Raw genomic sequence first — 26,708 nt, forward strand, 5'->3', positions numbered from 1 at the left:
GGTATGGAGTTTCATTGAGAGAGAAGAGGTGCAAATGCTTATCATGCCTTTGCTGGTGGAGGCTGCCCAAAATACCAACTTTTCCCCTAAAGCCAACCTTGCCCATTTTGAATGTTCCAACAGCTGACCTCAGCAAAGATGGTTTGCAGTTCTCACCTCTGTCCCCACCCCAGCAGAATCTGCGTTACAGAGCCCCAGAACCTATTTAATTAAACATGACTTACTGCTAACCCCACAAGGGCACTTTCTTGCATGACCATCAGATGGGCGAAACAATGGAAGTTCAAAATCTGATTTAAAAAAAAGGATTTGACCACACGTGGACCCAACAAACACACATTTTCAAAAGAAAATGACTCTCTTCCCCTAGAGTCCTGCTTAGTAACAAAAGGTAATTCTCAAATAATAGTAACCACCAGCAAATTAGAAGTTTCACAAGGAAGTATGGCTACACGTGTACTTAATGTGCTCATCCACTGCTAAAACTCTCCCTCTTCTCACTCCAGCAAGCAACCTCCATCTCCATTATCAAGATTTATTCCAGATATATACCAGCAGAAATGACAGAAGGATTTGTACTGCAAAGTACAATGACTGCCTGGAGGTGAGTGAGAGTAAATTTTGGCTTTCAGAAACTGTATTAGCAATGCTTTTGCACAAACATGAGGCATGACCTTCAAACCTCAAGTCAGAAGGCTGGGTAGTTTTTTGGGGGAAACAAAGCATCTTTTTACTAGTAGTCTGAGCAAATACAATACAAGGCCATTAAGACAAAAATGATACAATTCTAAAGTGTAGCAGTGTGTGTGTGTGTGTGTTTATGTGTTAATCATAGTGATAACTGTGATTATGCAAGATTATGCATACCACCTTTAAAAAACTGTGAAAATTTACTAGACCAGCAATAAAGTGCAACTCTCTCACATCACAGAGGGAAGGGAACAAGGGGATGGGGAAAGTGGGGAGGAAGAGGTGGGAAATGGGTACATATTTTACTTACCTGTAAAAATATGTATGATATCAAACTAAGTGGGAAAGTTACATGTTGCAAGAATGACATATAGCAAGTCAACAGAGGACTGAAACCTTGTTTTCTCCCTTGTAACAATGTCTGTAGTATGTTTCACTCAATCTATTAGAGTATGTAAAAATGCTACATTTAGATTGACCTAACTAGGGTTAGGTTAATCTAAATGCCCATCTGTGCAGGTGTTCACAGTGGATGAACAGAGTGGTTCAATCAAGCAAAAAATGGCAGGCCCAATCTAGGTTAGTTCATCCAGGAAGGTGAACTAGTTTAGATCAGGAACAGATTAATCAAATGCCTGTATACATGGAAACGCAGCCCTGGGCCTGGGAAAGCCCAGCTACTCACCTCAGCTCTGGTGCTGCACTCTTCTTACCCCACCAGCTCTGATCAGCTATTTTTAGCCCCTCAAACTTCCCCCCCCATAGACTGGGTGTATTAAACACCTTTAAGCACCCCTTAACGTCTGCAATATATTTAAGGATTAGTTTATTTTTACTTGCTTGTAACATCTTCAATGAAGCATTATTGGTCAACATTGCTAATATAAACAGCTGTCTTCTTGCTAATTACTAAGAAATAAGCCCAAGATCTTTAGTGTTGAAACCAGGTGAATATGCTGTTAGAACTAAGCAAGTAAGCATGCTAGTTGGGAGCTGTAGCACAATCATATCTGCTGTGGGCTGGGCAGAAAAGAGAAGGTTGCATAACAAATTCAACCACAGGATACAACTGCTATTGCTAGAAGACTTATCAAAGGCATGAGAGTCTCATATGTCATACTGAATGAGGGTCATCCTAGTTTTTAGAAGAAAGTTAATTTATCAAGGGCCAGCTGCTGAGAAGATACTGTTTCCCAAGCTTGATACTATCAACTTCATGGGGTCTGTTGCTCCATGTTGGCTCCGTGGGTGACTGGAGAATGGGTCATCTCTGTTAGCAAAGCCACAGTCTGTATTGTTTTCTAAAGAATTAGGCCCTATTCCTGAAAGTCACTGCATAGGTGCTTCATGTAAATGGAAAGACTTGTACCACCAGAGACCAGGATCTTCAAATCCATCTTTTCAGTATAACTCAGGAGCATGTCAAAGCGAATTATAACACCAAAAATAAAGGAATAGGAGAATCAGTCTTCTTAGCTTTAACTGATTTCCTCCAGACATATACCAACATGACTTGGATAAATATCTGAGTCACTGAGACCAATCCCAAATTTAAATAGCTGAAGATGTAGCTAACTCCAGGCACATTACAATACGGATAGAGAATATTATTAAACTGCACTATGGTTGATCTTGAAATGCATCACTTTAATGAGTGGGATTATTTTTGTAAAACCCAAGATTAAGCATGTATTTTTAGTTGTGGGAAGGAAGTTTATTATTACCCGCTTAAACCTTAATTGTCTTTTTTTTTTAAATAATTATCTTTGCTCTCAGTGACTAGAATAATTTATTTATTATAGGGGGATTTAAATACAAATTGGACTTCTTCAAGAAATAACATAGTAAATGGGGCATTTCTTCCTTTTGGTTTAACTTAGTTTAACATACTCCACATAAGTGATTAAAAACACAGCCCCAATAATTTATGTAATTAATATTCTCAACTTCAGTTGCAAAACACAGATGAAGTGGAAGGTTCCTCTTTTGGGCCTCCTTTAAGAGAAAACAATGTTATCATTGTGCACACTCTTCTACAATAAACCCCTTGCTTTAAATGTGGCAAGTCATACAGGCTATAGTCCTTTGCTTCCAGAAGCAGTGTTCCTGATGTGATGAGTGACCCATGTCAGTGGTGCAAGAAAAGGGTGAAAGGAACATTTTTTCTGATATATAGTCCAAATAGCAGAAGTCAATGTTTAGGATAAGGGGCACGTCTCGATTTGAAATTAATTTGATGCAATAAATTCTAGCACACCCTCGTGCATCAGCCAGCCCCAGGCACCATCTACATGTGCAATGTGGAGGGGTAAATGGCATAAGGTAGTACTTGTGTCGGGCAGTACTAACCTACAGCAGAGTTAATTAGTTTACTCCAGCTTAATAGCTCCACATGTATAAACAGTAACACTTTAGTGTGGAGCTAATTAGGCAGCTCCACAGTAAGCATCTCATATGCATGCCTCCAAGACGTGTTAAACAGTAGCCCTATCAAAACAAAACAGTAATAGTCAGTTTGGTACTGCAGCCCTAAGAAACAGAGACCCACAAAATTAAATCAAGTGTTCCCTTAATGTTACACAAGGCCATTGTATTGATTTTAATCTTACCTTCTGAAATTATTTAGCTTTCCTTGTTTATCACATAGCGTTTATGGATTGTTTTATGTTTCTTCCCTTGCTGTGTATGCTTTGTACTGCAGCACCAATGCTTATGGTGACATGTGTTGGGGTGACCATAACCTCTGACATATCTAGTGTTTGAAATATCATCAAGATCAGGCATTGCCATTTCCTCTGTGCAATGAGGCTATTGCAACTACAGTGTCCTTGCTCTCTAAAATATTACATGTCTAGCACCCTTGTGGAGACTAGCAATGTATCTAACGAGATTTTTCTAGCATTTAACCCAGCTGAGATAATGGTATGGTTGGCAAGGGAACTTGTTCTTTGCCAACAGTAATATGACTATCACTCTTTTAAAAATAGACTTTTTGGTATCCTTCACTTTGAAGGAAATAAATTCTTCCTCAGCTTTTCTGGAGGTTGATGCATTTTATTTTTGAGCAGGCATTTGGAAAGGGTTTATTGCTGATATGTATATAAGTATACATTATAATAGGCATTCATAGTGATTTACAAGCAGACAGAAAAATAAAATACCTCAAGGAGACTGCTGCCCAAGGGCCACAGTCTAAATTCAAATTAACGTCACTGGAAGTTTTGATGGAATGAGGTTTGAGGAATTAGGCCCTAAATGAGATCCAGGCCAAAGATTAAAGATCAGACCAAGAATGGGAAATATAACTAAACCAGATGTTAGGGCTGGAAAGCAGGCACTCAGGATGAGATTAACAAAAGGATCCACTAACTTCCACTTGTGTTACCTAATTCACCTACCTCAGGGGAGCCTAGAGTCCCTGGGCATCTCTCTCTTAAATATTAACATTTTCTGATATGTCCAGAAGTTATACCCAGAAATGTCTTAGTTTTGAAAATGGTGGTCTATAAACTAGTATTCCTCTGTCTGTATCTCCTGAAAGGTACAAGAGGAGGCAGTGATGATGATGGCTCATTTTATGTGGGTTCCAGGAGGCTCCAGGCTGTAGGCGTTTGAGAAGGCCAACACAGTTCTCTTATTCCTTGCTGCTGAAACTTTGCATGAAACACTTCAGTCTTCACTGTGTAAGGGAAAGGAGTGGGGGCAGTGAGCATAACTTTGTAGTCTAGTCAGTAGGACACTCATTTCTGAGGGGGGATATCTGGGTTCCAACTCCTATTCCAATGACATCCAGCTATTCATGACAGCAAGTAGTTCTTCAGAGTGCTTTACACTGACTTTCCATTTGGGAAGTTCAGCCCTTCAGAGCACAGCCCTAATATCCAAGAATGCAGTGTATAACTGGCAGTGTATAACAGAAAGTAAAGGTGACAGGGACCCCTCCAGGATCTAGTTTGCCCTCCTGAATATCACAGGTCATTCAGTATCACACACATTCTGTATAATAAGCCTAACATTTCCACTTACATTTACTTCATTCTTTGAAAAAAATAAGCATCACAGGCCCATTCTCTACAAGGCCCCTGGATGGCAGGGAATGAAGTGAAATACAGCAGATAATCTCAGCACACAAACCAAGCTCTATGAATCACCTACCTCAGGGGAGTGAGCAGACTTACTAAGTATATTCAAATAAGTGTTCATACTTACATTTTTATATATTCCTTTTAAACCTTCTCCTAGCCATACTAGAGCAAAGAACAATAATAATGTCCCCAGATGAGCATCATTTAAGTGTTAAGTATTAGAATAACAGAGATCCACCTGATTGCAGTCACACTACAGAGAAAAAGAACTACATCACTACAGAGAAGGAGTTGCATCCTCTTCATAATGCTGCAGCACCGATAAATACATGGGGATGCTACATCACCACTACGAAGTGTTGACTGAGCACCTATGAACTGGGGCTCAGCCTGCACTTGCCCTGAATCCAAATACTGCTCTGGAGATGGGCTGTGAGTTAGTGCCAGATTTATTTAGTTTCCAAAAAAAAGTTAACTTTTTTCTAACTACCAGTCCAGGGCTTGGATTTGGGAGTCAAGCTGTGTTTCCTAGACTCTAAGACTACCTATACACATGCTCAAAGGTAGGGATTGGGCAGGAGAAGGAGGAGGAGCATTTTACTTAGAGCGGTTTCTGGCCACCCGCTCTAATTAAAATGCCGCAGCGCCATGTGTATTAGGCCCCTTCATGTTTGGAAGTGGCTGTGGAATGGTTTGTTGCACTTTGTTTGAGCAGGTTTAGTTAAACCACATCACAGCCATTTTCGGATGTGCAGGGGCTTAATACATGTGACACTGCAGCGATGTTGCAGCATTGTAACTGGAATGTGTTGGAGCACATGCACAGGCAAACTGATATGCCGCTGCTTTCAGAGACCACGAAGCAGGCAATGGACTCAGTCATGCCTGTGCATTGTCCAGGAGCTCAGCTGGTCCTACAGCAGTGACAGGAGTAACCAGTACAATGGTCTGATTGTTGTCACTAACCAGAGTAGCTGAGATTTTAAGGGTATGTTGAGACTGCTTTTGTGACTGCCAACACCAGCAATCCCTGAAGGATTGTGGGAGGGCCTCTGGTTTCAGGAAGCAACTCTGCAGAAGGCATCAAGGGGCGGAGGAGTATGATACCTGCCTCAGGGAAAGTGTGATGTGGTTTTGGTCAGTAGCATGAAAGGACACTTTTCGAATACAAGGCATGGGCATGGGGGTCTTCAAAAGGAAGCTAGACAGCCACCTAGCTGGGGTCATTTGACCCCAGCATTCTTTCCTGTCATGGCAGGGGGTTGGACTAGATAATCTGCTTAGGTCTCTTCCGACCCTACCAACTATGAAACTATGAATCAGAAAAAGACAAAAGCCCACAGGCCAACTGCTGTCAGTCCAGCCTGGGGAAGAGCTTCTTTCAGTCCCCAAGTCTGCATGTCTTATGCCCCTGAGTACAAGAGCAAAATGGGCACCTCAGAGAATTTTAGGTCCTACTTCAGAGCACTGTCTCACCCTGCTCAGTATCCCATCTGCAGCCAGAGCCAACAAACATCAGGAACCAAACCATGTAACAAGGAAGAGGGGAAAATAGCAACCAGCTATTAGTAGCTGCATGAAATTTGATTTTAAATGTGCATGTTGAGTCTGGGAGAAAGGACTGTAGCCAGAAAAACAATTAACCAAAGCCTGTAAGAATGTATAAATGATAACAGATCCTCTATCACTGCTCTGTTATCACTCTCAGCTGAGCATTCACTAAGCTACTGGAGTCCTGCCAGACTGGACCTCCTTTTTTAAGCTCCTCCCCCTTTACCCCCCACCCCCCAGGTCCGAGGTGGCTTCTCTAGGAAAACCAGTCCCTTACTCCTCCACAGAAATGGAAACTCTGGATGCCAGTACTTTCACCAATTTACTCCAGTGGTCTATGATTATTCTTTCCCAGAGCACCACTTTGTAGGCAGTCTGGTTTTACAGGTCATTTTTTATGGACATGTCCTATTGGAAGTAGACTTAGTTGCTTGAGTGTTACACCCACAACCATTTAGTGGAACCATTTTAGAGAACCTCTCTTTTATACTTCTTAGTCTCCTACATCAGGAAATCTGATAAGTCTCATCAGGTGATCAAAGCCCCTATCAGGTGGTCCATTATTTAGACATTATATTCTTCATAGTAAGCAATTCTTTGTCCAAGGGGCTTCCATGTTAATCAAGAATGATCCAAGTTTAATGAATACATACTTAAGCTCTGCTTAACCACCCTTCAGATGGAGTCCAACAAAGAAAAAAAACAGACAAGAGGAAGTCAGGTAAGTCCCACATTCAAAATAGATGTCTGATCTGTATCAGACACAGAGTATATTCCCAGTATTAAACAGATTCCTAAGCTGTCCAAAGATCCCTTGAGTTATCATAACATCATACTCATGCTACCTTCAGTATATCTTTCAGGGAAGAAGCAATTTGGAATTGGATCATAACCAAACATCTAACAGGTGGAAAGATCTGGCCCCATCACTCTTAATTTTAGCACAAGAAATATATAGATCCTGCTGAAAGTTTTCTCCAATGAGGCACTAACACATATATAAGTGCAGGTGAAGAAGGAAACCTAGGACAATTTAAGTCAGTGTAACTTGTCATTTAACTTGTATTCTAAAGGCCAACTTTAGAACTGAAGTACATATTTCATTTAGACATTTTTATTGAAGCTAAATGTTTTAGATTCTCTCTACCTCCTTACTTTCTTTCTACGTAAGGAAATCTAGAAAACTAAATCAGTAAAGAGTAAAGAGAGGGGGCAGACTTTGGAATATTAACATCAGTCAGTTTGACATAGCTACAAGTTTATCCTGCTCCCACATTGGGACATCTGTATAGTCAATTCAAAACTGAGAAAGGAGCAGAGAAAAAGGAGGATGCACATAAGGGTTTATGGTAATCATTGCATAATGAGGTATTAGAATAGTTTTAAGCACAAGCAAACTCTGCTTAAATTAGTTTAATGTTTTTCAAACAGACAACAGGCAAAAGCCTATGCAAATCATTTGACAATATTTTAATCATGACATAACACATCCAAAAGAAAATGCTACACCCTTCCAGCCAAGGAAGATAGGAAAAAAGGCAACCTTGGCCACCATAGATAGGTGCTTTTACATCACAATAAATGTGAAGTAGGTTATTTTTTTTAGGAAGGATATTCCAGTGGTAGCAGGCTAATTTTGACCACAAAAAACCTGGCCTCAATTCCCTGATCTACCACAGACTATCTGTGTGATGGCAGCAAACTTTTTGTATCTTTAGTACCGTATCTGTAAAATAGACATACTTCTTTACATCACATAGGAGTTATAAAAATAATGCCATTAAGGAATATGAGCTGCTCAGATACCTCAGTAATGGGACCCATACCAGTATCTGAGATGGAAAAGAAGATATTCCAAACTGCAGAAAACAGTGACTTACCCAAAACTAACCCAGTAAGTCAGCTGCAGAGCTGAAAACAGAGCCCAACTGCCAGTTCAGACTACACTGTTTCCCAGGTAACATTAGATCTAGGTACAGTTGAAAGGATACAATGATGCAGAAAATTCCTAATAAACAAAAAGAAGATGTACTGGAAAGGAAAATATAGCCTCTTCACCCCCACAATCCCCCCCTCCCCCAAACCCCTGCAAGAATAAACTGGACTATTTGGAAAATAACTTTTAAACACTGCAGTCTGTTGACTTCTTACAGTGTGCAGACATGCTAGATAGGTAATTCTCAGCCAGGGTACCATGAGATCCCATTAGGGATGCCACATCATCTGGCCCCTGTGTGAGGAAGTAAAAGTTCTCCTTCCCCAACCTGGCACCCTGCACCTGCCCCAGCTACTTAGCAATGCCTGAGGCTTTTCCTCTGGGGACTGACACCACTATTGCCTCCCCCTGCCAGTTACCTCCATGCTTCCAGCAGTGTGCTGTGCTGCAGGTGGATGGGTGGATGTGGGGTCTGAGCTGCATTTTGTAGCCCTTCTTGTCCTCTTTACTCCTTCCACTCTTCTAAGAGCTGTGAGAGGGGCTGCAGGGCTGGTTGCTGGCAAAATATTTTCTGAATTTAGACTGTAGCTCTGTTTCTGAACAGGGGTGCCATAACATTTAGAAAACTTAAAGGAGGATGCCCTGAGGTTTAAAAGACTGAGAACCACTTAACTAGATAATTTTCATGGAAATGTTTATTATGTATCATTTTACACAGCTTCTCCAACATTATATGCATAAGAGTGTGTTAAAAATATGGGAGTCCTTTTCATCTTTTCACAAGTTCACCCTAACTGCATTATTCATGAGTGGTGCAGTGATTTAAGCTAAAAAAAAAAAAGCAACCCATTATTTTGATACAGATCATTACATGTTTGATTTATACCACTTCAGATAGAAACAAAAAATCCTACTTTTGTAGGTTTATTTAGAAATTTAATTTTAAAATATTTTCAACCCCATTGTTGCATTATAAATAACTTCTCCTCTATAGTAGGATAAGTAATATATAGCCCTGCATGTACCTAATCTTCCTCATGTTCCCTGTGTTATTGTTTTGTCTGTAATTATTGTATATAGTTATTTGTGTTATAATAAACTGTTTAATGTGTTTAACTTTAATTTCGGTGTCCCTGTGTATTGACCCCTATAAATCAGGCTGGGCCACATACTTCAGCAGTAGCATAGTCAGCCTGGGCCTCTCATGTTCTCTTCCCGTCCACTATAGTTTCTTTACCTGGAGTTGCTTTTTGGTCCTTGTAATTTTCTCCTGGCTTCAGTTTGGTGTCCTTGGGTGGGAGTGAAGGGGCTAATTTACCATTAGTTTTGTTAATCGTGCACTAACAAAACCCTTCTGTGTTTCCATGTCAGTTTGTGTTGCTTTTAAATGTAAATCAACCTGTCAGTTAGGCTAGGTAGAGAAGTTACTTAAACTGGTTTAAGTGATCAGAAATTGGTTTAAACCTGTAACAGAATAGAATTCAGTGTATATAAACCAGTTTTAAAATAGCTGAATCTGGCTAAGATAAACCTGGTTCAATATAGTATCAGACTTAATGGATTTAGGCCAAGCCATTTTATAAAACTTCTGTCCCAGACCCCTTCCTGGTTCTTGTTAAAGCAGTGTCCCCCAGCATTTTGCACCCCTGGGCTGGGCTGGGCTGGGCTGTCTGCTCCAGAGAGCAGGTCTGGCCCTGCCCCTCTGCTCCCTAGCTGGAGCAGTGAGGGTGACTCACTCGCCTTACTGGCTGACTCATTGCAATGCCCCACCAAACCAGGGCCAGGGATGGGGGTTAAACTGCCCTCCCCCCAGTACAGAGCTGCCCTGCCCTGCTTGCTTAGTCCTGGCTGTGACTACAGACTCCAAATCCCAGAGGCACTTGAAAGTAGGAAGAAGGAGTGATGAGCAACCCTGTAGAGTCCTACTCCTGTGATTCTGGACTGCAGATCACAGAGAACTTGGGGGCAGCAGGAAGAGGAAGCAGACAGACAGTCTCTGCTGGCTACAAGCCAGAGAGCTATGCTATAGTGCCCCCTGGCTTCTGGCTTGAGTCACTACAGGCATGTGGCTGCATTTTCTGAATCAAAAGTGAATGTCTGTTCATTTGATTATTGGTTCAATCTTTGCAGCTTACACTAACTTGCAAAGACTGAATCTATTCTATTTTTTACTATCTGTATTTAGCCTTGGTGGCTGACAAGCAGATAACTGTGAGGTGTTCACTAGATGGTGCCATAGTGCTCTTTAGTGCTGTGCTTACTGTTTTGCTTATTTTTTTAAGGTCAGTGATGTGGCAGCACAGAATAGTTTGATTATTGATTGGTTGTGCATGGAGTGGTAGTTTGTAATAGGGATTGTTATGGAATCTGTCTAATCCTTGATGTGTGTTAATAGCAGTAATTGTGAGTGTTAAGGGTTTTCATTTCTAATATTGGTCTGCTTGATTATGGTGTTTAACTACTAATTTCCTGGCTATTGTTCACTGTGTGACTAGTAAGGAAACAGTAGGATGGTAGCAAGTGCTGATTGCTTAGTCAGTAGTATAGAGGGTGTGGCAATGTCTGCAGTGAAGGAATTTAAGGAGTGGTACCAAAAAGTGGTTCTGAAGAAGGACTTTTGCTCTTGCCCATTTTTAATCTTCTGATTTCGGGATGAAACTAGCCTCAAGGATAATGAATTTGCATATGACTCCTTTTGTAATGCAGTACATGGGTTAGTAAGTTAAAAAGGAATAAAAAGAAAAGGAAAAAGACCGGTACCTTAAAGGTATTTGCCTGAGTCTGGGCTTTAGCCACTAAGGCAAAGCTCAAATGCCAAAAGAATACTACTCTACAGAATTTGGTGGATTGGACAGAGAAGCAAAAGGAAAGTGCGCTAAACAAACTAGGAACAGAGAAAGATGAAAAGATTGCCAGACTCAGAGGTAAGATCAGTGTATTGCAAGGTAATATTTGGAAAGCTGTGAGCCATATCATTGAATTAGAATAGATTGTAAAAAACTTACAGCAACACATGGAGGACTTAGATCAAGATGTCTGTAAGTGGCAAGCAAAAGCACAGGGCTTACAAGCAGCTTTTAGAGTATATGATGGTGAGAGAAAGTATCAAATGGATAGCAAAGTTAATCATATGGAATGTATGTAAACTACTGTATTGTTGAAAGAAAAGCTGTCAATAGCTAGAGGTATCCGAACCATGAGAAAAGCAGGCTTTGAAACAAAATAAGATTTCATAGACATCAGGGCTGGAAGGGACCTCGGGAGATCATCGAGTCCAACCCCCTGCCCAAAAGGCAGGAAGTCAGCTGGGGTCATAGGATCCCAGCAAGATAAGCATCCAATTTACTCTTGAAGGTGTTCAATGTAATTGCTTGAACCACCTCCGCTGGCAAACTGTTCCAGACCTTGGGGGCTCAGACAGTAAAGAAATTCTTCCTTATGTCCAGCCTGAAACGGTCTTGCAGGAGTTTGTGACCTTTCGACCTAGCCATCCCTTGGGGCGCTCTGGTGAACAAACGTTCCCCCAGATACTGGTGGTCACCCTTGATAAACTTATAGATGGCCATCAGATCACCCCTGAGCCTACGCTTTTCCAGGCTAAAGAGTCCCATGTCTCTCAGCCTGTCATCGTAAGATCTGTTTTCCTGACCTCTGATCATGCGCGTGGCTCTCCTCTGGACTCTCTCAAGCTTCTCCACATCCTTTTTGAATTGTGGAGCCCAAAACTGGACGCAGTACTCCAGCTGCGGCCTCACCAAGGCCGAGTACAAGGGGAGAATGACGTCCCGGGATTTGCTCGAGAAGCATCTATGGATGCACGCCAGCGTTTTGGTTGCTTTATTAGCCGCAGCATCGCATTGCAGGCTCATGTTCATCTTGTGGTCAATGATGACCCCCAAGTCTCTTTCTTCTGTAGTGCTATCCAACGTAGCACTGCCGAGCCTATAAGGAAGCTGCAGGTTTTTCCTCCCAAGGTGGAGAACCTTGCATTTTTCGGTGTTAAATACCATCAGGTTCTTGTCTGCCCATTTGCTGAGCTTGTCCAAGTCAGCCTGGATCACCCGCCTATCCTCTGGCGTGGATGCTTTGCCCCAAAGTTTGGTGTCATCGGCAAACTTGGCCAGTCCACTCCTGACTCCAATGTCCACATCATTAATGAAGATATTGAACAGTATGGGTCCAAGGACAGAGCCTCGAGGGACCCCACTGGTCACAGGGCACCATGATGAGTGACTGCCATCAATTACAACCCTCTGGGTCTGACCACGGAGCCAATTTCCCATCCAGTGGATCGTGGTGGAGCCAAGGCCACAACTGGCCAGTTTGGCCAAGAGGTGATCATGGGATACCAGATCAAAAGCTTTTTTGAAGTCAAGATATATGACATCAATCTCTTCTCCCTCGTCCAGGTGATAGGTCACCTGGTCATAGAAGGAAATGAGATTGGTCAAACAAGACCTACCCGCAACAAACCCATGCTGGCTATCCCTTAGAATGTTAGCCTGGGCCAGTCCATCAAGGATGGCCTCCTTAATAAACTTTACTAAGATCTTCCCCAGGATAGAAGTCAGGCTAATGGGCCTGAAGTTAGCCGGATCCACTCTCCTCCCTTTCTTGAAGATTGGCACCACATTGGCCTTCTTCCAGTCTTCGGGCACTACACCAGAGTGCCAGGAGTTTTCAAAGATTCGTGCCAGGTGCTGGGCTATGACGCTCGCCAGCTCCTTGAGTACCCTGGGGTGCAGACTGTCAGGGCCGGCTGACTTGAAGGTATCCAGCTTCTCAAGGTGTTCCTTCACGAGGTCAGCATTTATGGAGGGTAGGGGATCCCCATCACCCGGATCTCCCTGTCCCATAGCAGGCATGGGCGTCCCATGGGACTGATGAAAGACTGACGCAAAGTACCTATTTAATAGGTTGGCTTTTTCCTGGGCGTCAGTTGTCAGTTGCCCCATCTGGTTTAGCAGGTGTCCAACGTTGCCCTTGCATCTCCTCCAGCTCCCCACATATCTGAAAAAGGACTTTTTGTTGTCCTTGATGCTTGAAGCTAGTTGGAGTTCAGTTGCCCAAGATGATAGTGATAGTGACAATATGAGTGGTTCCAGTTCCAGTGGTGATTGTGTTGAAATGTCTATGGCTGCTAATAGACTCAGCTTTCTTCTGTGGAGCCTGGTGCTTCAATAGCACCTATTAGAGTCAAAGAGGTGACCCATCCAGCCACAGTGCAATGGGTGTAAACTGTAATACTGTTCTCTGCTGAATACCTTTGTGCAGTGGGAAAGCAGCTAGGCCCATTAAAAATGGAGGCTAATGAATGTAAAGCCTGCTGGTGAGGGAGAGATTTATGTGGCCAAAGATGTAGTTGCTGTTGCTTAGGAATGTTTAAATCCCATGAACTTTGTAGCATTGCAAATCCATGTGAGAAACAGATTGATCAAGGGCAAAGATATGATTAGAGAAACTTTATTGAGGTTTTTTCCCCCCAATAAACCAGCTGTCACAATGTTTCACAATGAGAGGAACACAATGAACCAATTAGAGCAAGAAGCAAGACCAGATTCTTCCCAAAAAGGAAAGATCGTGACAGTTAGTGCCAAAGCGTCTGAGGAGGGGCAAGGTAATAAAAGCCTAAGCCCGATAAGCAAAATAGTAGTAGGGGCAATTCCAGTTATGCGAGTGGTAATGATACTAAAAGGTGTAAGCCATGAGCGCCTTAAGGAGAACCTGAGTCAAAAACAATTGGATTTGAGGAAAAATGGTGACAGTCCCCAGGAAGGGAAGAAGTGTTTTGATTGGTAAAAGTGTTCTTCCATCTTAAGGATCACAATGTGGAACAAATTGTTGAGATATAAGAACGGGCGTAATATTGGTGGCTTGCCAACCGGAGAGTTGTTAAAAAGGTTAAGAGAACAGCATGAGAAAAGAGTTGTGACGGGTATATATAACTCTGGAAGCACAGAGAAGACTGAGGTGGGACCTCAAAGGAGTGTTTCCCTAGCCTCAGACTCAGACCCTGAGCATTGAAACAGCCTGGTGTTTCTTAGGCTTCCCCAGGTGACCACAGCACTGTTAAATTTCAGTGATTGGGGTGGTCATTGATCCCAGTGACTTTTGGGGACCAACAAGAAACACTGAGGCATGAAAATAGCCAGAACATGTTTTAGACACAGGTGCCATGTTCTCACTGATTAGCAATGGGAATGGGGTCTTCAGCAATTGGACACACATGACGTGTAAAAGGTTGGAAGCCTTCTATGGGAATGAAAGTTCAGCGGGATTCATTGACCATGGGATTCACTGGGATTCACAAAGCCATTCTGAATTAGAAACTGAGTCTAAATTTGACCTGCTAAAATTAGGTGGTATAGAAATATTGGGATGGACATCATGAGAAAATTAGGCATTGTAATCAACGTGCCCAATAGAGAAATTTGAATTGGAGATTCAGAGCCATAACAGGAGAGGTTCTGGAGGTACCTGCCAGTCACTGCTGTGCTGTGATTAAAGCAAGTGAAGAGGTGTTCCTCCTGGATGGCAAAGAAACATACTCAAGATAGCCAGTAAATTCCAACTGGTCTGTGTCACAGGGCACTCTAGTGCCCTGCTCCTTTACAGAGCTGAAGCTGCTAGGGGAAGAGGCCTATCTGTGAGTTGAAAGCCCCAGCTGCTGGTTATTAGGGCAGCCAGAACGAGTGAGTGGCCCACACCTGCCAGTGGTCAGCTGACCAGAGAGGGCAGGGCCTGGCTCATATATAAAGCCCAGGGCTGAGGCCAAGAAAGCAGTTCCCTGCTAGCAGTCAAGGGGGAAGGAGCTCTCCCAGAGCAAGCAAAGGGGAGAGGCCTGATTGCATAAGCAGCTCCTGATACTGTTGTGGGATGGAGTATTTCCCAGTAGGGTTGGAATGATGTTATAGCCAGGTGGCTTGAGTTTATGTTACAGCCCAGGGGCTTGCGTTTTGTTTATTGTCGTGTAACACCAGTGGCTTGGGTGAGGCTATTAGGGGATGGAGGAGACCTCATAGGAGACCCATGGCAGCATGGGGACCCCAGCGCCAGGGAGGGCATAGCATTCGGGGTGTATAGAACCTAGCGCCAGGGAGGGTGCAGTATTTGGGGCACACAGACCCCAGCACCAGAGAGGGTGCAGCACTTTGCAGGGCTGCAGAAAGCCCGACTGCCAGTGAAGGCACAGTGCGAGACAGGGCTGCAGAGAGCCCAGAAAGGACCAGGGGGCCAAATTATAACAAGGCCCAGATTGAATGTCAGTTCCATCTGCAAGGCTTGGGGCATGGTAAAGGGGTGGTTGAAGCCACGCATAGCCCATAAGGTGAGGGTGCCCCAAAACACACATTGTGACATCCGTCCTGGAGTGGGACCCACCAGGGACCCAGGGGGTTCTGAGAATCAGTCTTGACCATGTCCAAGAGGACTTAAAGGCAGCCTCCCTATCATTCATACCATCAAAGACATGGCGGGTGAGAATCGTGGGTACCCATTGGGCCGACTTGGCACGGTAGGGGCCTTGGGAGATCATGACCCTCCTTAAGGACCCCATCCTGTGACAGTCTGGGCTAGATTGAAGCTCTCCTGTGGGAGAATTGACCAGGAGGTAAGGGTTCAGGAAGCTTTCCTTCTATCCCAGCACCAATATAAATTTCCCAGTGAAGCTATGTCTAGCATAAAAGTCTCATTAATGCTTTGTAAGACCAGAATGTAATCATCGAGACTCAAACCACCTGTAACTCACTGATCTGACCGGTGAAGACTAGATGGAGTGACTTGTAGGCTATAAAGTGTTAAACTGTCACACTCCACCTTTGGTACCAATCATCACAAAATATCCAGAGATAATGGCCTGCAATTTCTAGTAGTGCCTAGTGGTTCTCAGTCCTGGACCTTACAAATACATTCTTTGCAATACCGATTGCAGGGAGTTGCTGGTATAAGTTTGCTTTTTTCTTTGACAGCTGATAGTACACTTTCACGCGTCTTCCATACGGTTTCAACAACTCTCCTGTATATTCCCATGGTTTTGTTACCCAAATGTGGGATGTGCTTGATGATTGTGATAAGTGTAATATAATATCTTATATTGATGACATTCTAGTGACAGGAAGTACTAGAAAGGAATGTCTTGACTGCACTGAGAGAGCGTTGAGTGTCATTGAGTGTACAGGATTTAAGATCAGCACAGCTAAGGCTCAATTGGTTCAGCAAAGTATTAAACACCTTGGGCTGGAACTAAGAGGGGATGGTAGGATTCCCAATGCTCAGAGAGTGGACTTAAGTTTGTAAGTTACAAGCACCCGTTGACACTATTACACTCCGCAGTTTTCCAGGGATGGTTGGGTTCATCACAGAGTTCACCATAAAGTTTGCAGAAGTTGTAGCACTCCTATACCATCTCCTAAATAAAGGAGTGCCATGAAAGTGGGGTCCAGAATATTATGAGGCCATTAAACAGCTTAAAACCATTGTCACAAAGGCCCCAACCTTGGCATATTCTCATCTAGATAGCCCCTTTATTCTTGAACTGGCAACAATTAACCTCTCTATTGGAGCTATTCTCTTGCAGGATCATGGCACTGGGAAGATACCAGTAGGCTATGCTTCCAGGACTTTGACAGCTGTTGAAAGGGAATTATCTTCATGTGAGTGAGAAATTCTGGCACTTGTGTGCGCAGTCCAGCATTGGGAATGCCTCATGGGTATGGCACCCATTACACTTAGCCTACCAAGTATATATTGTCTAGAAAGATCAGAGATAGTGGACTGTCCCCTCCACATATCATGAAGTGGGCCACTGAGCTGTTAAACTGTGACATTAATGTTGAAGTCATGAGAATCACCCCAGTGGCCCCATATGGGCTGTGTATAGATGGTGATAATCATGAATGCCCGCTTCCTGTGTCCATAGACAACCCTGAACCAGGAGATGTCTGGTACAGGAGGGGAAACCTATCTTCCTCAGGATCCTGGTACTATTACCTGGTTTTTAAATGAGTCCTCTTATCACATCAATGGAACAGCATATACAGGTTACACCACAATAAGAGTGTCATCTAATCAAAGTGTGGAAAAGGTTGTAAATGGAAGTTGTTTACCCCACTCAGCGCAGGCAGCCAAAATTACTGCAATCATTGTGGCATTAGAAAATACACCATCTGATCATAATGTAGTAATTTTTTCAGATAGTGGTTGGACCATCCATGCATTGGTGGACTGGCACTCAATCTGGAAGCAAAAAGGATTTTGATCATTAGATGGTAAGCCTATTGCCCATCTGTCGAAACTGCAGCTTGCTTGGCATCCCACAGCACAACTGAGTTCAGTTCGACTGGGAAAGGTAGACCTGAATTTGATTTCAATAATCACTGGATGCTGCTGCAAAGGTGGGAGGTAAATCTGGCCCTATATAGACTATGCTCCAGATGGAGATTTCCCATATCTCAAAGAATACTCCAACTGTCCCTGACCGAATTAATTTAAGCAGCTTACAGGAAAGGGATGTTGAGATTTAAAAATTACTGGATCAAATGATATTCAGGAATTTTGCAGCAGACTCCGGGCTAGTTTTAGCCAGAAAGGAAGAAGATCCTCCCATCTGGGTTGTACCTAAGAGTATTTGGCATGAGTCTTACACATGCCCATGGGCATTTTGGAACTGATAAAACAGTTGTCCAATTAGAATTAACTGGCTGGTGGCAATGATGTTGAAAATTATATTAACAATTGTTTGCCTTGTGCTGCTAATAATGTGGACAGAAAGATGGTTAAAGAACCTTTAACCAGCTTGTTGAGGGGCTGTGGTCCCGTTTCCAAATAGACTTTATTAGACCACTGTTAAAAACAGCAAGAGGCAATCTTTATTGTTTAGTAATACTAGATTCATTTACCAAATGGATTGAGGCCTTCCCCACCAGGAATAATACTGCCAAGACCACAGCAAAGATATTAAATCAAGGGAGTTTTCTCTAGATGGATTTCTCATTGTATTGATTCAGACCAGGGTCCTCATTTAGGTAACAATACCTCCATACTCCAGGCCATCCCCAAAGCTCTGGACAAGTGGAAAGCTCTAATAGAATGCTCAAGACTTCCCTGTATAAAGTAGTACAGATGGCTGGAAAAGACTGGGACATGAAATTACCATTAATTCTAATGGTCATCAGAGACAGTGTGGCAGTCCATGGAATCACACCTCGTCTGGCAATGGCTGGAAGGCAGATGTGTCTCCCAGGAAACTAATGGACAGAATCTGGGTTCACAGATAATTTCCAACTAAAGGTTTAAATAGACATGTGGGTCTAAAAGCTGGTAACAGTGGTTCAGGAAATCCATCTTCACGTTGAGAAGACTCTAAGCTTTCAGCAGCAACAGCTGGACAAACAATTTGGACATCTAAGTGACCCCACAGAGTGGGAAATTGGTATGAAGGTAATGTAGAGTCATGCATGAAAAACAGCACAGACTGTCCCCACACTGGCTTGAGCTGGTTCATATCATAGACAAAGCTAGCATAAGTCTATATTTAATAGAAAACAAGAAAGACCAAAAAAGCATTAACAAATGGATGAATTCTAGTAGATGAAAAATCTGGAAGGGAAAAACAGACCCATAGATGTATGCGGTGTATTTTTATTAATCTGGTATGTTTATACTTTGGAGGTAAACGGGAGGCTGAATGTGTGGATCATGAGCATCTTCTTGATCCTGTTGATGCTGACCCAGCTTGTGACCTGTCACCCTGGAGGCTGCTCGTGGCTCCACATAAAAGTCAATGATGCTACATCCGATCTACCCAAGTCTCCAGTTGTGGAGCTATCAGTTAGTAGGGAAAGCCAGGAACGCCAGCCTCAAATTGGGTTAGTATGTATAGTGTAAACAGATCGTTATCTAAATACAATAAATGTCAGTAAAAATTACCAGAATTTTGCACTCAGTAGAATGAAAACATGCCTTAGCATGGTGAGTGCACATAAAATTATGCATAATGCTGGAATTGCTTTAAAAAATATAGGGACATTGAGCTGAGATTATTTAAGTTACTCAGTAGATATCCAAAGATATTGCTAAATATTCTGAGCCAGAGTCTTCCCGTTTTTTTTATTTCTAAAATCCTATTGACTTATTTGGGTTGCATGAATGGAACTGAGACCACACTGTGATCTTCTTTAAGAGGTGAAAAGGAAAAGCTACATGTGTAATGGAGTGGAATTTCCAAAGTGCTTAACTTGGTTCCCATTTAATTTAATGGAGAACAGAAGTTGATGAATGCTAAAGTTCATGTGAAAATCCCACCAAAAAAAAGAAAGAACTGAAAGTCATAGGGTATGAATGAAAAGCTGGGGGTTTTTTTGTATGCCTTGTTCTGTCACATAAAACAGAAGATGTGCAGATACCTTTAAGAATGTTATGTAAACATTGTTACATTGGCTCGGGGAACATAAGCAATGCATAGGGGGAGCATGTGCCCCACCCTAAGCTTGGCTGCTACTGAAGCCACCTCCAGCTTCTGTGGGTGGTCACTACCCCCCCTCCAACACCACGACTGGTGGCTATGGGTCATCCCCGCTCGCTGCTATGGTGCCCCTCCAGTCTTGGGAAGCACTAGGCATTCATGCTGGGGAATGCAGGAGGGAACAGCAGTTGAGTATGCTACGAAGGCTCTCTGAATAAACAAGTTTCATCATTCTATAAGTTTAACTCCTTGTCTTTTGAGAATAACACAGAACGAACAGAGCAGTGAGCACATACGACCAAGTCACTGTGCTACTCACACATGTTGCTTAAAACTTGGCAGCCAAAATGCAGCTGACAGGCTTCTGCCCCAAGAGCACAAACCCATCACCACTTGGACTAGAAGACAGATTAAGCTGTTAGCAGCACCTAGCACATGCCATTTGTAGACTTTGTTATACTCAGTAGAGGACAGTAGCACATACGCACAAGCTAGGGCCTGATCCCAAGGTGAATTCTGTAAGGTTGTAACCCTTTGCATGTATCAGGTTCACTGCAGGAGCAGTGCTTTGCCCCTCTCACTATATCTCAGTCTCTCACTATTGTGATTCTAGAATATTACAATGCTCAATTATCTTATGAAGTGAAAACTGTACACATACGTATATATTTTAACTCTACGTGGAAAGAAACTGATGTAAGACAGTAAATCCTAGCTCTTGTTTGATATTCTATAACATAGTCATACTGCTCCACTTGAAATGAAGGGTGTGTTTATTTGTAAGTGTTATGCAGGGCAGCTTACACCAAGTTGTAGCTACATGTAAATATATTAAGAGGTCTTCCCCAAGGCAATGATTTAAAACAAAACAATCATCCAAAGAGCTGCATTTTGATTCAGGTCTGTTCAGTGTCATGAACATATGGCACTTACTTCCTGTCTTTCATAAGTTTTATTCCTCTGTGCAACTCAGGGCTAAGAAATAGATTCTTATTTTTCCATGTGTATGAATTTGGCCTGTACCTTTTTACTAGAGGTGCACTGATACATTAGCCCATATCATATCAGCATTGATAAAAGGAAAATTGACATTATTGGTAATTGTCTTTTTTTGGCTGATGTGGCTGATAATGTTGCTGATATATACCATGTGCATGCACACAGATGTAGTATGCACATGGCCAGCAGTGCAGCCTGGCAGCTTGGAGAGCAGTGTCTGACCAGTAAGTCTGTGGGGGGGAAGAGGCGGAAGGGAGGGAAGGGGCATGGAGATGGCAGATCGAGGTACCTGCGTTGGGGGGGGAGTGGGGCTGGGGCAGGTGCTTCCTAGCTAGGGTGGACCATGGGATACAGCCATGGCTCATCCAGAGAGTGAAGAGGGGGTGGCTCCTGCTGCTGCATACACCCCTGGGGCAGGCATAGGGGGGCATGTGCCCCCCAGAACTGTGCATGGGATGAGGGTGGGCTACCACTGCATGCTCAGGGCCAAAGGCTGTGCCAGCCTCTTCCTGGTGGGGGGAGGGGCCTGGGCCTGGGCTGTGCTCAGGGAAAGCCAGGTTGGGGGTGAGATGGGCAAGGGTGGCCCTAGGAGGGGGGGCTACAGTGAATTTTGGGATAGCTGTTGTTGTGTCTTATTGTGTTCTCCTTGCACTGTTCCTTTAAGACCAAAGCCTTCATGTTCAGCACTGCAGGGTTCAGTTTAATTTGTGGCAGTTTTTGCAGCACTGGGGATTTCATCTTCTCTGCCATGAGGAGCCAGAAGCATCTTGGTTCCTTTTTCTCCACAGGACTGGAGTGGGTCAAGTCAGAGGCAGAGCAAGTATAAGTTCTTCATACATCTACTGAGGGCAATTGTTGAGATCCACCCTGGATATGATTCCAGAGAGTTATAATAATAAATAACTTTAGTTCAACCCAGGAGTGTCCACAGTGTTGTTGCTGAACTCACATCATATCACCCATAGCCCACCCGCCCCCCATAATTCCCACTCCCAGTGTCACCACCACCCACCTCACCTGGCCCAAGCACAACGTGGGCCCAGACCCCCTACCATGAAAAGGATGCTGCAGCCTCTGGCCCTGAGTACACAGCAGCACATGCCACACATTAGGGGGGCCCTTGCCCACCATGCCTCCCCCAGGGGTGTACGCAGTGGTGGGAGCCACCCCCCACTCCCCCCATGGAGCTCCATTCCACACCCTGCCCCACCCCAGCTGTGCAGCACCACTCTCTCCCTCACTGTGAGAGTCTTAATCTGCCGCCCCCCATGCCCCTTCTCTCCCCCTGGCCCTTCCCAAACAACAGACTTACCAACTGGATGCTGCTCTCCATACTGCCAGGCTGCATATCAGCAATTGAATTGGTATTGGCTGATATGGCTCATTGATAAATAGTCATCAGTATTGGCCCAAAAAATCTTTATCAGTGCACCCCTACCTTTTACTCATTTGGTAAAATTACAATTAAATTTTTCAACAGCTGTCCTATGTGTTTTTTGTTTGGTTATTTTGTAACTTCTCTGGCTTTTTGAAGAGAGAGATATATGGGGATTATAAGCAACAAGGATTTGTTTACAGGATCTAAGTAAATCTGAACAGACATTATAACTCATTAAAGTTGCTGTAGCACTTTTGTGCATAAGTAACTAGGATGAATGGCCAAGTATTTACACTTATATATATTCAGATACCATCAAAGACTCTTCAATGTGAAGGAATATGAACAGAAGAAACATGAAGATTACTTACAAATTAGATTAAGGGGCATAAAATGTAAGATAAATCATAAGGAATCTCATTTCATTTTGCTCTATTTATAGGAAGTGCACTAGTGAGGAGAGATAATGTTCAAATTGAGTATAAAATGAAGATTTTGTTGACAGAATGTTAAAAGCTGCTGTAGCTTTGAGGTGGGCAAAGAATAATGACTGTACAGATTCATAATATTTGAGATTAGAATGTGCCACCACTGTAAATTAATTTGATTGGGGAGATAAAGAGTACATAGTAATTAGAACGAGGATATGTAATTCAAGAAAAAGATAAAAGCAGTTTCAGGGGTAATCTTTTATCTCATTAATGATGAAGTATGGCATTTCTATCATTGTATTTGAGGTCTTTGCATTTAAATTGCTTGAAGATATCTCAATTCTTCAAGTGTAATGAATCTCTTTGTTTTAACATTAACTGCTGTTTCTAATTAATATGTTAATTATTCTTTTTTCATAATTTATAGCATCTGTATAGACTAAGGAAGGTTGAAGACTTTTATACATCAAAAGCAGAATGAAAAAGGAAACATATTTTCCAAGTCAAATAAATAACCAGTTAAAAAAAGTATTCGTTTGAGCACGTTGGCAAACTAGAAAATGAATTTGCTATCTCATTGAGAAATTCTGATATCCTGACATTTGTTTCATCCTTATTGCTGAATTTTTTCAGAATAAAGTGTTCTGAAGCATATTAACTTGGAAATGTCAAAAACAGAAATTTCCCATACTTTCATTTAAAATGATTTATTTTTCATTTTGAATTGCTGACCTTTTTAATATACTGAAATATCAAAATTAGAGCTGTGAAAAAAGTGGAACTTCCATACTGCAAAAATTCTGATATATCAGGTTTTCTTCCTCCCATCTTAAATCAGGATAACAAGTTTAAATATCAAACATTTTTGCAGCTCAAAAAGGTCTAACATATCTATCTGATATGACTTCAACCAAAATATGGCATTTCAATCTGTTGCATTGACCCAGAGTGTTTTGTTTCAAGTTGTTTCAACATTACATTGTATTTCCTTACTTTGATCAGGTGTCAGATGCTCTCATTTTATATATAAGCTGGGTTCCACACCTAGAGGATGTCTCCTAAGATGTATCCATGATAGCCATAAAACTTATATCATGCATAACCCTGCTCAGGCAAAAGTGATATTTCTTGTGAGGCTTTCTTGCCAGAGACTGTGGCCTACAAGAGAGAAGTGCAGTAGCATAAATCAAAACTGAAATTCCCATGAGAAAATATATCGTAGTATGAAAATAGCATTTAATGCTAAACTGATCTACAATTAAACACTTCAGGTTAGCTCAGCAAGATAAAATACTTTGATTCTGGTCAAAATGACATGAGATAGTTTGACTTGGTTTTCCCAATGGAAACTGTATTTTCCATCAAAAATCATTCCCATGAAAAGGTCCTGAACAGCTTTAGTCAAAAAGTTAATTCAAACAACAAAAAAATGTGTGGGTGGGTGTGTAGGCTGGTGTGTGTGCACATATGTGGATAAAAACCTTTTCCAGGAAAATGTTAGTTCCAATGAAAATATAAACATATATATTATTCATTCATTGGAATCAATATTTTCCTGCAAAAAGTTTAGGTTGACAAATACCCCTCATTTCTCACACATAAACCTTCTTTTGATCCTCTTTTCAGTAAGTACATTGCACATGTCAACACAATTGCTTATAAAGTTTATATGCAGCACAGTCTGAGTAGACTAAACCCCCAGAACTCTTGGAATGAAAGCCTTTTCCCACTGAAATGAATAAGAGTTTCTTCATTAACCTCTATGCAGCCAACCTAGTATTCTTTACCTCTGACTTTGGCTGTGCCTCAGACTCATGCTGTAATATCAGGCAAAATGGCAGATCTGGCCAGCAGACAGATCTCATTTCCCATCAGTCCCTACCCACATAACTTGGGCCAGTCTCCATGGAGACCCCAGCTGCAGCTGCTCTGTGATAGTGCAAAGCTGGGATTGCCATGGAGAATGGTCCTAGCCATGCTGGCAGGGCAGAGCAGGGGGCTGCTCCGGAGCCATTGGTATCTTGCAGCAGGGGTAGCTTGGTCAGGGCTAGGGCAGAGCCATGATCTACAGCCTGCATGCTCTGGGAAGTACACACAAGAGCTCCCCACAACTAGACCAGGACTGGTGACAGAGTGTGAGTGGGAGCATAAACCAACCTGGTGCTGTAATATGCCTCAGCCCCACCCAGAGCCAGCACCTACAAGCCACAGCTGCAGCTAAAGTACATAGTGGGCTGGTAGAAGCCGGTAAGTGTGGGGCCCCTCCTCTGGCACCAGGTGCAGCTTAGGAGTCTCTGCTCCTCGGCACTGATTGGGGCACCTGACAGGCACCTGGCAGTTTCCTGCTACTTCAGGTAGATGGTACAGGCAGCTGCTGGTGATGAGGAAGAGGTGTCATGCGGCCATGCAGCACATCCTGGCTGATCCCTGGGGGGTGCTGCATGGGGGCTGCTCCCAGCTGAGTCCAGCCTCTACTCTAGCTACTGGGAATAGGGCCTGTCTGAAGGCCTCCACGCTGTCCTGCCCTGTCACCAAGCTTCTGGCATGCATGTGTGCACGCGCGCGCGCGCGCGCACGCACACACACACACACACACACACACACACACCAATCCCATAGAGCCTGGGAGCCCTGATAGTAGGGCAGGACAGAACAGCATGAAAGACTTTGGCCAGGCTTCATCCCCCATGGGCAGAGGGTGGACAAGCCACACTCAGGCTCTGGCTCTAGCCCCTGCTGGCACTGTGGGGCACACTGGGCAGAAACAGACCTGCCCACCCACCCACTTCTGCGTGGCAGGCCTTGGGTATACCATATTTCATGTAGTGCCAAGAGCAGACAGGCAGGACAGCTTCCACCCACCATTCCCTGCAGCCCCTGGGAGATAAGTGTCTAGACCACAGCCCCTAGGCACCACATGCAAGCAGAGGCCAGGGCCCAAGTGCAACTTGCCTAGGGCTTTTGGGTGACCATTTCTCTGGCCACCATGCAGTGCCAGGCAGGCAGGTAGATGGGTCTGCTTCCACTCTGTGTCATCCACAGTGCCAGTAGAAGCTGGAGCCAGGGCTGCTGCCCACAGCAGAGGGCAGGTCCTGAGTATGGCTCACCCAGGGCCTACTCCACAGTGCCACTGCCTGTGCCACCTGCCCACAGGCTAGATAAAATCAATTGGTGGCCTGGACCCAGGCTGCAGACTATATTTTACCCATTCTTTCTCTACAGTTATTCCACCCAAGTTGAAGTCTTTCAGTATCCCAGGATGCAGTGGTCCCTGTCAGAGTAAGCAGAAATGCTGAGATACAGTGCCTTGCCCCCTGGGCACATCTGGCAGAGTGAGCACCACAGCCCTGGATTGACTGGTGGCCACAGTGCCTCCTGTAGTTGCTCATACTGGCTCTACTCTGTTCCTACTGGGCACAGCAGAGCCAGTATGAGTACCTGGTGGCTGCGTAGTGCCTTATGCCATAAGCAGGAGGAACTGTCACTCCTGCTAGGAAATAGGGAATATGATCTTGTCAGAATAATGGAGGAGACCTGGTGGGACACCAGGCATAACTTGGCTGTATGCATACAGGGCTACAGTATGCACAGAAGGGATCAGGTAGGGAAGAAGGGAGGAGGTGTAGCGCTCTATGAAAAGGAGCGGTATGCCTTCTCGGAGACCCAAACTGATTTGTGAGAAGAGCAACTAGAGACCCTGTGGGTCAAGCTATGGAGGGGATGAGAAGGGGAGATTTGACAGTAGGCATCTACAACAGACTGCCATACCAGAAGAAGGAGCTGGATCTGGAAATGTCAAGAGAACTGATGGAGGCTGCACTTTAAAGGGACATGGGTGTCATGGGTGACCTCAATTACCCTGACGTCTGCGGGTACTCAGCCAGATCTGACAAGTCATGTAGGTTTTTGACCTGTGTGGAAGAACTTTATTTAGTACAGGAGGTGAACAGGCTGACCAGGGGCAAGGCTTTGTTGGATTTGGTTCTAACCAAAGGGGATGACCCAGTGGGAGGTCTGAGGATTGAGGGTAATCTGGGAGATTGTGATCATGAGGTGATAGAATTCATTATCCATTGTAGGGCAGGGAAGTCAGCCATAGAACAGAGGTGCTTGAATTCAGGGAGGCTGGCTTCAATGAGCTTAGGAAAATAGTGGGAGAGACCCTATGGGAAGAGGG

The 26,708-nt window shown here is 43.5% G+C and overlaps 1 protein-coding gene across 3 annotated transcripts in view; it reads right to left on the bottom strand.

Moving 5' to 3' along the window:
* Positions 1-26,708, bottom strand: part of STK32B (serine/threonine kinase 32B) — a 334,464-nt gene that overhangs the window by 274,944 nt on the left and 32,812 nt on the right. The window lies entirely within an intron of this gene.

The sequence above is a fragment of the Crocodylus siamensis genome, chromosome 2, assembly GCF_052110815.1.
Source record: "Crocodylus siamensis isolate JL-2025a chromosome 2, ASM5211081v1, whole genome shotgun sequence".
Taxonomy (NCBI): Eukaryota; Metazoa; Chordata; order Crocodylia; family Crocodylidae; genus Crocodylus; species Crocodylus siamensis.